This window comes from Anser brachyrhynchus (assembly GCF_964034855.1).
Source record: "Anser brachyrhynchus genome assembly, chromosome: 7".
NCBI lineage: Eukaryota > Metazoa > Chordata > Aves > Anseriformes > Anatidae > Anser > Anser brachyrhynchus.
Window position 1 is genome coordinate 3,135,901 of NC_137701.1, and position 15,969 is coordinate 3,151,869.

Below are 15,969 nucleotides of genomic sequence, written 5' to 3' on the forward strand. Positions count from 1 at the left end.
GCAAAGAAATCTGTGTTGTGGATGGATTAAAAAAAAAACAAAAACAAACACCTTCTTCCAATATGCAGATGCGCAGTTTCCCCAGTTGTTAGACTCCTTTGGAAAAGTCCTCTGATGGCGTGGTTGCAGCATCAGACCGGAGGTATGATGTCAGTATCAGCATACGAAAGGAGCAAACCCAATGCTTCCTTTCTGTCACCACCGCTCCTCAAAAATACAGATCCTTTCATGTCAGCTGGAGATACCTCAGAGCATGTCAGGTGCCATTCTGCGTGAGCGTATCTATTTAGATACCTATCCCTGTTTATGTCTGATGCTGGAATTTAAACTTAGCACCTTAGAATGGACTCTGTGATTGCAGAGTTGAGAGGCTTGACCGGGCACCATTTTAATGTCATGCTTAGTAGCAGTTTAACTTCAGAGAATTGTGGCTGGAAAGCGTTCAGTTCACCTTGCTTTGGCACCAGAAGGCTGCTTGTAAAGGCAAACGTGTGGCATAGCTCGGTCTTGCTGGCTCTGTGGGACTGGTTTGGCTTGGAGTGTTCACATCTCTCCACAAGGACCCTCAGCCTCCCTTAAAGACCATCTTTGCTATCTTGCTATTTATTTTTAAAGGCAATTTAGCTAATGGGCACTTCTATTTGTTTTACACTTACAATGTTTTTTCAAACCTGTTAAATTCACAGTGTTACGCCTTTAAGAAACCTTGTGATGTTACAGTGGCTGCCAGCCAGAACAATATACTGGTTTGTCAGATTTCCTGAGAAGAAATGGAATAAATTTTCTTTTGCCCACTTTATAAGATTAAATAGTAATGCCTAATTGAAAAAATTAATAGGCTTTTTTGTTTTCTTTGTGGGCCAGTGTTATTCAAACTGCAGATAAGGCTCCAGTATGCTGTAAAACAGGGAACTTTCTGAGTCTTGGACTGAATCTGCTTATTGCATTCTTGAATAATTAAGTATAATTTGTTTTCCATTTTATCTTTTTTTAGTCCAACTCAGCATTTTTTTTATTTTGTTTTTTCAAAAACTCTTCTTTAGTCAGACAGAAAGAGGATGCTTAGGGTATTGAATTTATTCCATTGACTACCAGGTACTAACATGAGGGAGATAGTGACAAAATACCTATTTGGGTACTTAATTGTTGAAAATGAGATGTAAATGTGTGTTTAAAATTAATTACCATGCTCAAACCTTATGTTCAAGAGCATAGCCAATGGTGCTGCCTTTCAGAGGATGGGATGCTCAGTGTTGCTGAGCCTGGTGATGTTGATGGTGTTGCGGTGTCATCATGCCTGGCCTGCTCGCACTGCCCGTCGCTAACCTTTTGGTTATGTCGTGCAGGGGAAAGGCTGGAGTGAAGGTGCTCACCAGCAGGCAGAGTATTAACTTCAGTGCCCATCAGATGGAACCACTGGTGAATAAAACACAGTGAATTGTCATATGGTGTTTCAGGGTTTAAAAATAAGGAAAAGGCAATGGACAAGTGAATTGAATGTTTCCTATAGAAGTCCTCCTCCAACGTAAAAGGAAAGGAGACGAACTCTTGTGTGCATGGAAGCTTGTGTGTTAGCACTCTGAAGCTAATGACCATGTATGAGGTTTTGTCTAACCATACCAGGGCCCTTCCAGGGTGAGAAGAATGTGATTAACTAATGTTGTTATGAATTGGTATTTTGAGTTTAGTGTCTAGGAAAAGTTCCACCTCATTTCCACTGAAACTGAAGAAAACTGCACTATTTGTATGGATAATGATATCAGGCCCCTGTGGCAGCTTGTTCATGGTCAGCTGGAGTACCAGTGATGTTAAGGAAGAGGTAGAAAACACCTTTTTCTCTGGCCAGAGCAAAAGTGATGATAAAGCTTTGTGTAGCATGGGCATGTGCTGCAAGGGCACCTCTTCATGGGGTGAGATCGGGAACCTTTGTCCTCAAAGCTTGCCTGCCGCTGCCAGGTGCTGATAGCTTTTTGAGGTCTAGAGCACGCTGTGTGTTTGGAAGTGATCTGGGCATGGAGGCTGAAAGGTACCAGGACTGTCAGTTTCCATTTTGTGGAAATCCAGCTTGTAATGGAATTGGGCCTACCTCCTGGGATTTAGGTAAGGCGAGGAGAAATTTCCTACTGAAATACCGTGGTACTCATGGAAGAGTTTAAGTAAAACTTTCAAAGTATTATTTGCTCTAGAAAAATATAGCTGCTAAGTTAAGTAGCACAGAAGAGTGCTCTCTTCTGAGCATCTTGATAAAACTTCCGAGTTGTCATATTAAAAGACTGCAGCCAGGTCGTACAAGCCCTGGACTCTTAATTCGAGATGCAGTTGCTCGTGTTACAAGTGTGCGTTTCTGTCATCCCCTCCAGCACCTAGGAATCCTATTATTTGTTTTGATCAAGTTGATGTTAGGCTTCCAGAGTTTGGCTGACAGGATGTGAGTTCAGATTTCAAGGCAAATGGCTAGTTATAGCCTTCATATATTTCTGTCTTACTTGTGCAGAGCTGTTGATTTTTCCCATGATACTGGGGAGAAAATTTCAGTGACTGTGGCTAAGCCTTGTTTGGGTGTAGATGGTTATGACTACTATCCGGATTGCTTGTGTCATGTTACATTTACGCAGTTTTGTGTCACAACTGTATTTGTATTTTTATGATTGAGGAGGACTGGTATGTTGATACAAACATTGTTGTATGGACAATAGCACTTGTATTTACTGATTTGTTTTGTACGTTAGTCCTGAAGTATGCAATTTTGAAAAAACAGAAAATGACATTTTCTTAAATGACAGTCTTGAGAGATAAAAATGAATTTATCTCTCTTTATTTAAAAATAATTTTTGAGAAATAAAAATAAATAAACATGTGAAAAAGATTCTTTTCTTACACTTTTCTGTGTGGCAAAATTGTAGCATGTATGTGTTCTGGAGAAGCAATTATAATTGAAATGAATTTGAAATGGAAATGTGAATTCGGCATTATTTGTCCAAAAGACCTGATTAGTATGATCAAGCCGAAGTCAGTGGTCAAAGTAGTGCGCTGTTTGCCCTTTAGAATTATTAGGGAAGTACCAAAAAGTGGATGCTTGATGGTCTGAGCTATTCACTTTGGGAGCGGGTAAGGAGTGGAGGGAGTTGTTGTGACATAATTAATATTTTGGGTTTTGTTCTTTGTATCAACAGTGGAAATTATCTGGGAATTATTAGCCTTTGGAAATAAAGAACAGAATGTTGAAATTGAACAGTGAAATATACAACTGAATTGTTGAGCTGGTGGTTCTTGATGCTGGCGTACAACAAATCACAAAATGAGTAGGCAAACCGGGGAATTGTTCAGATAGTTTAGGTGATTTAGTTCAGATTTCTTAAGGGGCATGCCTGTGTTCCTTTGAGAAGCTGCACAGAGACACACATCATCTGACTTGCGGACTTCTAGTCATAAAAACCTTAATAACATTGTCAATATGCCTATACGCCTTGTATTGACCACAGGAGAAAGATACGAGGTAACAATTAACATTTACATAATAAGCCCACCTAAGTATTGCATGGAGGACAGTCAAATGTGTTCTCTTAAGTGCTACGATGGCCAGGATCCATTGGCTAGGATCCACTTGAAAATCAGATTAAAAGTTTCTGTGCTTGACAAATACAATGTCATTAGTTTAAAAATTCCCTGAAGGCTGGTATTGTAATTAGATGAGCCTGAGGCTTACAACAGTAAAGTTCATTTTCCTCCAGGAATGACAAACAGCATTTTTTTAAAAAAGAAAAAATAAAATACATTGACTGATCCTTGTCGGAGCGAGTAACCACAGTAGGAAAGAAGAGTTTGCCAGGAATAAATGCAACAGCTGAAGCCACAGCTCCTTATGGTCAGCGGGGTGGCCCAGCTGCAGGATGGTGGGAAGCAGCAAGATCTATGAGAGTCCTGCTGAAAGAGTACTCACAAGTGATCATTCATGAGATGCCTAAGTGGGGATGCATGTTACAGATGCTGAGTGTTGGCAAAAATAGGCACAAAAAAATTACAGAACCAGCAACTCATTTTGGATCTTGTTTGTCACAAAAACATCTTCCCATCTTTGGGTGATTCTTTGTTCTTTCAAAGAGTGTGAAATTCATAGTTCTAGGCTACAGCATTCCAGCTTCAAAAGCTATGCTTGTGAAGCTGTATGTTCTCTTTAGTTAAGATGTATTTTAAAGCCAGCTATTCTGCTCAGTTGATTGTGTTAATTTTCTGCAGCATTACTGGTTTGAATCTTTGAAGCTGGTAGTTTGAGAAAATAGTGATTCTCTCATACGAAATAGGAGTAGAGATTGTGAACTCATGTCTTTAAAATGCAACCACAGCTACATAAAAACATCACTTATGTTTCTTCGCTTATTGCTCTAATAAAGATATCTGCATTGACTAAATGAACGTAAATATTGTTATCAAGGACATAGTTCCTCAAATATTCGTATTGCGTAGGAAAATTACAAACCTGACTGTGGTGGGCTCTCTGAGACTGGTGAAACTTTGGTTGGGGTGAGCAGGGCTGTGGAGGTACCTGCTGTCCAGCCACTTGAAAGTAGCGTGGATCAGACAACCATGTTTTGTGAGAAGAGCGTTTATCACGTGTGCTGCATTGCTGCGTGGCTTCGGCATCTGTTCCCTGGTTTGTTCTGCATACAAGTAGAGGTACAGCCCTAAAGGCAAGGCTCTGTGTTTTGGGGTTGGAAAAGGCACCAATTCCATTCTTGTTTCCAGGAGAGGAAAAAAAAAAAACCAAAAAACCAGAAACCACTCTCCTCTTGATGAGAAAGCAACACTTAACAAGATTTATTGCATATTGTTGTTGCAGGTGTATGTGTCCATAAATATCTACAGATATACACCTTGTTTCATAAAACATCTGGCTTCACGTTGTGAGTAATGTCATGTTGAGTAATGTCCAGATCATTGCAAAAATGCTGTAAAGATCTAAGTATGTGTAGAAAAGTATCAGAACAAGAATAAATGCCAGAGTTCATTGTTGTTTTACACTATGTTTTTGACACAAATGCTTGCCTGATAATCTCTGTGTGAAGTTATGACATCCTTCTGTTTTCCTGAAACGGTTTCACTGTTTGTTTTGGAAGATTTTTTTGTTTTTATGTTAATTTTTTTTTTATTACTGATATTAATAGGGACTGCAGGCAGGGGCATAGACTTAAGTACTGGATTTCTAGCGAAGGCAAATTAATAAGGCTTTAGTTTAGATATACTCCAGAAAGCCTTTTTTTTTTTTTTAATTGTCTGTATTGCACTTGTTACGTTTGCCTCATTGTGATGGGAGAAATCACGAACTGAAACCATCAGCTGCCAAGGCTTTAAGAACATGAAGTCAGAAGATTTGTAGCAAGCATTTCTATGGCTTGCTGTATGTTTTTCTCAGTTTACAAAGAGTTTGAGGTATTGTAGACACAAGTATGTTCAATGCCTCTTGACATAAGCTTTATCAGTCTTCAGTTAGCAATAAAGAGACAGTCCGTGCTTTATTAAGGAAAAAAAGGCTGACAAGTTTTGTTTCTTGTTTCTGAGGATAAATGTATTTCTATTACGTTTGCTGATTATAAATGTATGGGGTAAATAAAATCAGTGTAAGGAGGACTAATATAGGTATGTAATTTTCTTACTTTAATGGGAGAAGTACCTCATGTTGGCAAGAATGAATCTTCCGTTTTACAGCTTTTTATCTCACTGTAAACGTGTGGTTACTGTTTATTTTTACTCAGTACTGCAGTCCATTTTGGCTCTGTTCTTAAAAGAAAAGATAAGCCACAGTTCTCATGCCTTTCACTGTGTCTCCTTTCCAAGGTTTGTGGTGTTATTCTTACCAAATAACTTTTTCTTTCCAATGTTTTGATAAAAATCCACCCAAAGAAGAGGAGACTGCTGTGGGGGAAAAACACAAGAATTGTTAAACTCTCAAGTACTCCGCCTGGAAATATAGAAATCTTTCTCAAACCTTTCTGCTCTGTAATCTTCAGTTTTATCTGAGGCTCTCATACACTCAAACATTTCTGACAGATTAATGTCATTTTTTAAATTCATGACATCCCTTTTTTAATTCCTAAGACAATGTTGGCTATCTGTATATTCAACAAAGACTTTCTTTACTAAAATATGTATTGATTAACCATGTGTGAAATGACAGAATGGAAATAATCTTCATAAGTACGGATGACGAAGAGTTCAACACTTTAAATACTTCAGATACAGGAGAATCCTGGAATAAGAAATATTTCCAAGCTTCATTTCTGAATGTAAAATGTGTTGACTTAGTGTCTTAGCTGATTGTATAGCATTTGGATAACAAAAAGCATGTTGAAAGAGTAAAGGATTTAGCATTCTACTGAATATGCTTTGTGACTCGTGACACAGGCTGTAACTCAGCTTGTCAAGTAATTATTTTGCTCTGAGTCCACAACTCTAACAGCAATTGATGAATGCTTACTCATGTAAGTAGCCCTATGAAAAATCAATGTCATAATCTCTCCTTGTTAGTACGGAAACAGTTATGAAATCACTCCCTGCCCCTGCAGTCTTAACAGTGGGGACAGGGAGATGGCATCCCAGAACTATCCTCACAGGTTCTGGTTGTGCATGTGTATGTTGTAAGTGTAAACCTGATTCATTATGTCTCGGGAAGCTGCTAATGAAATCTTTCAGACCGACTCCCTAAGTCCAATACAGGTTGTTGAAGCCTCGAAATGGTGTCTTCTAAGGAAGGAGAAAAAATTGAAGCCTTGCGTCTTGTGGAAAAGAAATGAATCTTCTCCACTGAGTTCTGTACTGAATGATTTGGATAGGGGAAGCTGGTCTTGTAACACTACTGTTATTTTTTTTTCAAGTTTCCAAACTTAATGAGGTTTACTGAAAAAGGAGACAGTTGTAAGCCTGATTACAGCTAATGTAAATGGGCTTAATTCTTAATTGGGCTACTCTGATTTACACTTCTTAAAACAGGTCAATTACAATTTAAATTAAGTGGATTAAAAGAATATAGTCCGCTTTGATGAGTGGATCTGATCAGTTTTTCCTTCAACCTGTGCAATGTACTGAGAAACCTGTTTAAAAATACTGTGAGATGTAATTTACTACATAAAAATAGCAAAAATATTGGGTGCTGTGTTCACATTTCATGTATATAAGGAAAAAGCTTTCTAGTGTGAATATTTTACTTTCCATCTTTCCTGTGAAATAGGTTCTTCAGTGTGTATGGTTGCATGGACTTCATCTTTGCAAGATGTTAGATAGTTTAGTTTAACTGGAGTTGATTGAAGGCATTTCATGTCATTAAGATGGAAACGTAGGTAATCATATTTTGTGTTTTTGTATCTCTTCACTAAAAGTTCAGGTACGTGATATCTACAGTGTACATGTCTGTGTTTCTTCATGTTGTTAGTTAACAGGAATTAAAAAATGTCCATTTGTGATCTCCAGAGCATGAATATTCCGAGCTGCAGTTACCTGCTACTGCCGCATTTTCACCTGCAGGTGATGTTTTACTTACCTGCAGCTTGTATTAAATAGTATGGCTAAAAAGCTTATTGAGGGGAACAGAGTACCACCTATTTCACCTTTTGGCCAAAACTGAACATGTAATACTGCAAGCTATCTTTTTTTTCTCTGTGTGTGTATGCACAGAAATACAGAGTAGCTTTAAGTCTTTATCCATTATTTACACATGGGGAGGACCCAAGCAATAAAGAATTTCAAGTGCTTATAGCATTGTTCCTGTCAGTGCAGGAAAAGTTTTGTACAGGCGTTTTTTTGTGGAAAGAATGAGTAGGGCTGGGAACTGTTCCATGTGCACCTGTCTGGTGTGCTGCAGTTAGTAGAGTAAAGGATCAAGGGTGAAAGAACTGGGGCTTAAATGCTCTTGCTTGTAAGGATTCAGCTACTGAGCAGCCTTCCAAACTAGATCAGTGAAATCTGAAGTCTCATAGAAGCTTCCAAACATCAGTTTCTGAAAGCATTTCCATGAAAAGTGGTGTCCCAGTGTGAAAAACGTCCTCTTGCTGCTCTTCTCTTTCAGAAAGCATGTCATAAAAAATGCTTGTTTAAACTGTGCTTTTGTTTCAGGGGACAACCTCCGTTCAATCTGCTAAGGACCTCACTATTGCTTTTGCTTTACAGATTCTGATATTAGTCGTAGTAGCAGTATAAAACTCAAAGACTAGTGCATATGTTCTCCTGTTTCCTGTTGAAACTTAGGATGGCAAAGTAACACATCCCCCAAACACTATTAAGCTTCTTAAGTATCTTTCCTTCATAGAAATAATGTCCTATAAAGAACTATAGCTGGCATATCCTCCTATTCCTGAGTGATAGTTCAAACATTATGGAGTTGATTATTTTAAATTAAACTTGGTTGTTTTAGGAGTCCAAGTGATTTTATGTAATAACAGATTATGAGATTTTTTTCCCTTAATTATCATTAGCGTGCATTTAATGTGTCTGTTTAATTACAAAACCTCAGAATTTTAATCGATTTAACCACAGAACAAGAACAATGTGAATTTTAAGACAATATATATTCAGAAATGTCACGTATCCATTATCTTTAAATTATTCTTTTGATTCCTTTCTTTGAAGTTTTCCTATCTTATCATCATATATGTCCCAAAGCCCTTTTTCTTTCGATTTCCTTCCTTCACTGATTTTCTCTCACTCTGTTATTTTTGTGTGTGTCTGTCTTCAGGGATCTCTGCAATTCTCATCGTTCTAACACCTCCCCAGGCCTTCAGTAATTTTGGACTTTTGCAGTTCTCTGCATACACATTACTTCTCACAGCCCTGGTTGTCCTTTTCTTTCTCTTTTCTAGTGAGGATGGAAGCCTGGAGAGTTAGCTCAAGTCTGAATGTGCCTGAGTAGAGTAATAGAAGAAAATATTTTTCTGAAGACATGCTCTAGATCATGGAGACAGCCATGCTGTCCAGCTATGGGATGAGCAAATTGTGAATCGGGGGGCAGTGTTGTGGCCAGAAAACAAGGGCTGTGATGAGGATTCAGGTGCCTCTCCCCTGTGCCTGGTGTGTTGCAGGGGACTGGGCTCACCTTTTCAGTCAGCTGCAGAACTGTGCCAGTGCACTGACTTTTCTGAAAGATGTCACAGATGTCACATGTGAGAGACTGAAAGTGTGTTGTTGTTAGACATCTCCAATGCATCAGGGAAGGATGGCACATACTGGCTTTTGCTTTCACCTCCAACAACTCCAGTACACTAGCAAATAAGGAGGAACATTCAATGGAGCTTATTTCTCTCTCTCCCACAAAAATGAAGAGAAGGATGCTCTCTTTCAAAGTATGCAACAAGGCAGATGAAACAAGGAGTAATTAGGATCAGTTTACAAAATCATTTGCTGCAGGTGTGCATGTGGTTTTTATCAGTTGGAATGTTACAGCTTTTTTCATAGAACTCAGCCGTAAAAGAGTAAGGTTAGTACTTGGATTTTTTTTAGTCTCTTCAAAAAATTAAAAATACAGTGGTATGCCCACACACACAATACTATTTTAGGTTAAGATTTTTTTTAGCAAAATCATGCAATTGTTAGAGCCATTTCTGAGCTGAGAACAAATTTGTAATGTTTTTATATATTTTTTGCGTACAGTAATTTCAAAGCATCAGTCTAGAAGTGGTCTATGATGCTTTTAGTTCTTGAAAAGTATTATTATCAGATGCAAGGGCTGTGAGCAATAAGTAAACATCAGTGATACATATATGTGCTTATGTAGACATAATTGTTGCAGAAATAGGTACTGCATGATAGCAGTCCTTCTAAGACTATTAAGTAATGAGAAGACTTTTCTTTTTCTCTTAGGACAGTGGTGCTTTAGAGCGTACTCTTCGAACAACTTGATACAGGCAATTATATTTTGAGTTTGAGATGTTAGAAAAAAAAATCATTTCTCTGCCAGTTATGATATCCAGAAGCCTTTTGTACTTCCCTGTTCTTTGTTAGCTTTGAACATTTCTGATTAGCATCAACACTTAGAAACTCTACATGGGCCAAAATCTGTCATAACAGAACCTACTGAAGTGTGTTTGTGTCTAAAACTGTGAATTTTGATCTAAATCAAATGCTTTTGGCTTTCATATCTCATGGTCTTGTTTGGGGCAGCTGCTTATAGAGAAGAATTTAAAAAGCAACTGTATGAGGATTTCAAGTCATTAGCTTCTATCAGTGTCCTCTGTTCTTTTCGTCCGCCTGGATTCATATGTTGCACTTTCATTGTGCTTGTCTCATGTGAAGCACGAATTTGTGGGCTGTGTTCTTGAGAAATTTCTGCTGAACTTGGTAAAATGTTAGCATTAGGTAATGCATGCCAAGCTGCAACTGTGTTTTATCCTGCAAAATAACATACCAGGTATGGAATTCATAAGATCAGTCAGGAAAACTAGAATACCCTTTCTTTGGGAAGTCTGTGGAGGCTAGGAAGCAGTTTTGTGGGGGATGAACAGCTTTTGCAAAATCAAAGGCACAAGTCACAGTTTAATTGTAAATATTTGATACAGCTTGGTATTTAACACTGCATTGCTCTACTCAATAGCCAATTAACAGCTTATTTTCACTGTTATTAACACATTCAGAAGGAAGCTTACTTCTATGGAGAGAGGAGGAGAAAAAATAAACTTGTCAAAAGGCAATTAAGTATTTAGCCGTAACTTTGTCTGGAAAGGACTCTGGGAATTATGTAAGCTGTGTGTTGGATGTGCATCCATCATTCACATAAACCAGCAATTGGACGGAAAATCTGGACTGCTCCTTTAGTTCAGGAAGAGCCTTTTAGATAACGTTGTTGTGACACTTGTAACAAAACTAATGCCCCCTCAATACCTTGCCTTGTTCTTCCTCTTGCGATTAAGCAGGAGAGGTTTTGTTCTTCCTTTAGCAGCTGAAGAACATCAGCCTCAGGAGAAGAGAGACTCAAGTAGCTGCTCTAGTACTGAGTGCGGTAGATTTTACTCTTTATATAGAGGGCTAAAATCACAAGGCACGGTCTAACTCTATAGGAATTTTAAAGAATGACTGAAAAATATAGTAGGACTAGACAAGAAGTCTAGTTCTATTTCATATTATTTCAAAAGTATGAAATAGCTTTAATGAAACTAAGTTGTGTAGATTTTTTTTTTATTGTGGGGAAAAACAGTGGGAAGGATGACAGATACCTATAGAGTCATGATTAATACAGAGAAACTGAACAGATTTTTTCTTTCGTTGTTTGAAATAACGTAAAAACTAGGCAGTAGCTAACAAAACCATCATGGAAGAAACATGAAAAAAAAGAACACAGTTAAATTCTGCTTGTTATAAAGTATTGTGGGAACCAAAAATACATAAATTCTGATATAGTAGTACTTGGAAATGGTTCAGAACAGCGTACCAGTGTGGCAAGATGTAGGGGTGACGGTGGCTCACAGAGCTTACACTGGGTGCACTGGTGTGACTGGAGGGGGTGAGGAGAGACAAAATTAGGCTTTTGAACATGAGAGACCCTTTCCAGACTTGAGATAGCAGCACCAATCTCTGAAACTAAGTGCACTTTGAAAATAACAGCTCTGAGTTTAACTGGAAATCTGTGTGACTGTTGGTTCCCCAAAGCCACTGTTAAAAATACAAAACCAAATTGACTGCTGTTGTGGTGAGAACCTGTTATGCTTTGCTTTCAGTGTGGAGACTAAATGATATTTGCTCTGGAAATACTGTTTTATATCAATTTATACATTCAGTATTTCTGCATAAGGGAAGACATTCCTGCGAGAGAAAAGATTTGGATAGCTTAATCACATTTCAGCCCCCTGACAATTTGCAGGTGTTGGTGGTGCTTTGGCTGCTTTTCCAGAAAACAGTGCCTCATCACGACCTGCAGCAGGGTTAAGATGTAGGTAGAACCACACTGTGGTAAGTTTTAGTTCAACTAAATCATACATTTGTGGCCTCCTCCTGCAGTGTTTAATGGATGATTAAAAACAGCCTGTTTTGTTTCAATAAATGTTCTTATTTTATGGAAGAAATGCCAGGCTTGTTAAAATACCTCTGGATTCACTAAGAGAAGTTTTAAAATGGTTTATATAGTTCACTGTGATTGCTTTATTAAGTGTTTTAGAAAAGGAAAATGTTTCCTGAGAAAAACCGTGGGGCTCAGAGTAAAAAATAAGTAGCTTCTCTGCTTGGAAGGAAAGGTAGGTAGGGATAATTTAGCAGTCTTGCACTTGTATTCACAAGGACTGTTCGCTTACAGTATCATTGACAGCAAAAGTTTGCTGTCAATTGAGGGGGGCAAATTTTTCTTATTTTGCAAATTGTCATCATTGAAAAATTGCACTTTTTGTTTAGTTTACGAGCAAACAAGAGAGTCATGGGATGGTTCTAGTGATTTAGGTGGTTTTATTTGTTTGTTTTTCAACGGATTTTAGTTTCTGTGGATGCACTTATAGTGCACACCTCGTTCCTTAGCCCATAGAGTTGTGCAGGTGAGATACAGGTTAGGCAGTGTGGACTAGCATCCTCAAGAAGAAATGCACAGACAGCAGGGAGTTGGGTCTTGTCAACTCGGGGCTGTGAGGAAATAAGGAGGAGGCCTAAAAGGAGGTAAATGACTGTTAAAAGTCATTTGCCATGCTAAATTGCCACTTAGTCTGTTGAAGGGTTCCCAGGCTTGTCATCTGTTATTGGCATGTTAGCTTTATTTAACAGGCTAAAAATAATTAAACAGTGCAATTTTATTACTGCTTGTTCTAGTTTATATTTCTTCATTTCAGCTGATGATTTGGGGGATGAACAGCATTGCACAATTTTTTTCTCTTTCAAAAACAAAGAAAATGGGTCTCGGTTAAATAGGCCCAATATGTTGTTCATATGAGATAGTGTGTTTGAATGTTAATGTGGAAGCAGGCTGAGTGGAAGAGACTGATTTTCCCATACTGTGATTCTACTACTGTCGCTGTTGGAGAATACAGTATTGCGTATTGTCAAGAATCGGTCGTATCAAAGCCATTGTATACCACTTGATTTCTTAAGCCTTCCTGCAATTCAGGAATTCAATTTCCATGTTACTTTGTTTTCTATGTTTTTATGTTTAAAATACAATATTTCAAGTACATCAGTGTATACATTTAGCTTTTCCATATATTGAATTCAGTATGCAGTGTTTAAAACCCTGTTTTCCAACTTTGGTTGGTAGCCTTAGGCAAAAGCTTTTTATATTATATTTATATATGTATATACTTTTTTTTCTGGTTCTGTACGTACATTGTTACACTTCCTTGACTCTAATCCAGAAATGTTCCGAGTGTAGCAAAGTTCACATCACTGGCTGTGATTAAAAGAGGCAAGTTTGGACCTTACTAAGTTTTCTGGTTGACCTCAAAGGCATTTAGTTTTAAGAGGGATATGGAAAAGAAACTTTGGAGTTCATCCAGAATGTGACCTTAATAGGCAGGTTTTTGTTTTGCTTGCCCAGTGTGCGCAATATAATTCATGTTCATTTTTGAAAATTTAATTTCTTGTTTTAACTTCACAGCATCACCTGCTACAGAACCAAAGCTAACGTAATGTTGGCTCAGATATAGCAGGACTGTGGTCTTCTTTTCTTCAGTGCACTCGTTAAGTATGTAGGAACACTTGGTAACAGTAAGAACTTGTGCTGACATCATGCAGGTACTAGACTTGTGTTTAAATTTACACACGAGTAGCTATTTAGGAAAATGTGTATGTTTAATTAACTGTCAGAGACGTGTTTGCATTTAATGTCTTTATCAAGCATTTATGTTAATAACAGTTCTCAGAACAATAAATTGTAAGAAGAAATTTACCTAAAGTAATTTTCCTTTAAGAAAGGGCAAAGAAATGGTTTAGTAAACACCCTTGGCATTTGGACTCTAGCTTTGATGCACTTTGCTGGAAAAAAATGTTTTTAATTCAAGTATTTGGATTTGTAGGGCTACTTAGTTGAACTTTGTTTCATAAGAAGAAAGCAGTCTTAATTGTAAAAAAAAAAAAATATATATATATACAATCCAATAAAATTGATAACTAGGGATGAGAGAGGAAGCACAAAGCAAAACTAAAATTTCATGTGTGATTCTTATTTAAAAAAAAGGTATTGCACACTTAATTTTGAACCTTATTCTCTTAGACTTTTTCCTTTATAGTCTTATGTACCTTGCAGCCAGAGGCTTAGTGCAGGAGTGGAGTTTTGCATATTTTTTTAGTCAGAATTGTGTCATACTTCAAAAGTACTGTCTTCAAGAGGCAGTTACTTCTGTAGTAGAAATGTGGATCTGAAAAACAGTGGCATTACAGCAAACTGGCCAGAATGAAGGAAGATACTGTCCTTGTTCTGAAAAAAGCTGCCAAAGAATCAAGGGCCAAATATGAATACTAAGCAAGAAATCTGACTCTGTTTTGTAGTGGAGTATGTTTAAGAATTGAACTGTTTTGAAGATGAAATCCCAAATCATCCAAGTAGTGATGCACATTTTTCAGTCCAGGTTGGCAGAATACTGACGTGCCTACTCAGTTAGCATAGATGCTTAATTGGATGACTGGAGGAAAGCTGTAATTGCAGATGCTGAAAAACGTAAGTCAAACTCCTTCCTCATTGGAAAATCAGCCCTATTTTTACGAAATCAATCCCTAGATTATCTTTTAAATGCAGGTTCCTATAGGGATCTTTTTTCCTTTAGAGAGGAGGCTTTTAGGTCCAAAAAGGATGGAGGAGTTCCTGTTGGAATGGCAAAATCTGGGTTTATAGACAGAGTGAACACCAGAGCTTCTCATCTTTGAAATTGCTTTTGAAGACAAACTCAGATAAGTTGAGTATGTTGTTGCTCAGAATATCATTCTTCTGCCTGTTACTTTCATAGTTAGTTATTTGTGTGTTTAAACACTAATATTTTGTCCAGGTTAAGTTTTATTCATATTACATGTGCATTTTTTGACTCTTGTCTTAGACACAGATCTCTGAAGATAAATGAAACACAGCTGAATCTGATGAGATCGGTGGGCCTTTCTTGCCTCCTCTGCTGCAAATCAGTGAGCCTGTGTCTGTTCAGTTTCAGGAAGGTACTGTAGCGACTTCAGTGGCATTAGACTGAATTTTGTGTGACTCAGAAACCAGGAGAGACAGTGTTCAGTAATGCTCAGGGCCTCTATCTGAAGGCCTCTCTGAGTGTGATATCTTCAGCTGATCGTGTACCAGAGAAAAGCAAAAAAAATCCTCTATTCAGCTCCCTGCACCCTACCCAAAGCACACACAAAAATATAAAACAAAAATCTGATGGTCTGATTGGAGGAAATAATCTATTCCTACACCAGGTCTGGTGATCTGCTTTACTTCGGTCAAGTGATCTGTGCTTATTTATATGTTTGTTTAAAACACTCCATGTAATGGAGTTCCTTAATGTCTAAGGAACGTGATTTGGGTAACAAGAGGCATGTTCTTTTTCCTGTGGCTCACAAAGAACCAGTCAAAGGCAGTACTTGTAGAACCGATGATGCAGACCCCAGAAAGAAATGCTCTTCATTTCACTCCTTTCACAACCTTTATATAAATTCTTCCAGAGGTAAAGGAAAGCCTTCACTTTAAGAGCGTGTCATGTAAAAAAGATTCTGCCTGATGGTAAGCCTTGTATTTTTGCCTTCAGTCTTTCTCAGTAAACTGTTTCAAGGTTCAGCTACAATCACTGCTAGGAAATTGCAGAATGTTTCCAGGTTGCACTGATTTAGCTTTAACTGTTAGCCACTGGATCCTATTGCATTGTAATCAGCAAGGTTGAAAAGATCTTGCTACCAGATCTCCTTTTCAGTGAGAAAGTGCTTATGTCTGGTAACCGGATGACCTCTCAGTCTTCTCTTCAGTTAGCTAATGTAGACAGGGATCCCTAAGACTTCAGAAATGGAAAAAAAATAAATGGTACAGGAAAGTAAACGGTTAATGATGAT

General features: G+C 37.9%; 1 protein-coding gene across 6 annotated transcripts in view; it reads left to right on the forward strand.

Moving 5' to 3' along the window:
- Window positions 1–15,969, forward strand: part of HECW2 (HECT, C2 and WW domain containing E3 ubiquitin protein ligase 2) — a 187,963-nt gene that overhangs the window by 19,057 nt on the left and 152,937 nt on the right. The window contains exon 1 of one of the 6 annotated variants that reach the window (XM_080599877.1): window positions 4,928–9,460. The exons of the other annotated variants lie outside the window; for them this stretch is intronic. The gene's annotated coding sequence lies outside the window, so the exon portion shown is untranslated. Of the gene's footprint in view, window positions 1–4,927; window positions 9,461–15,969 lie in introns of those variants that run through there. 6 annotated transcript variants of the gene reach the window in all.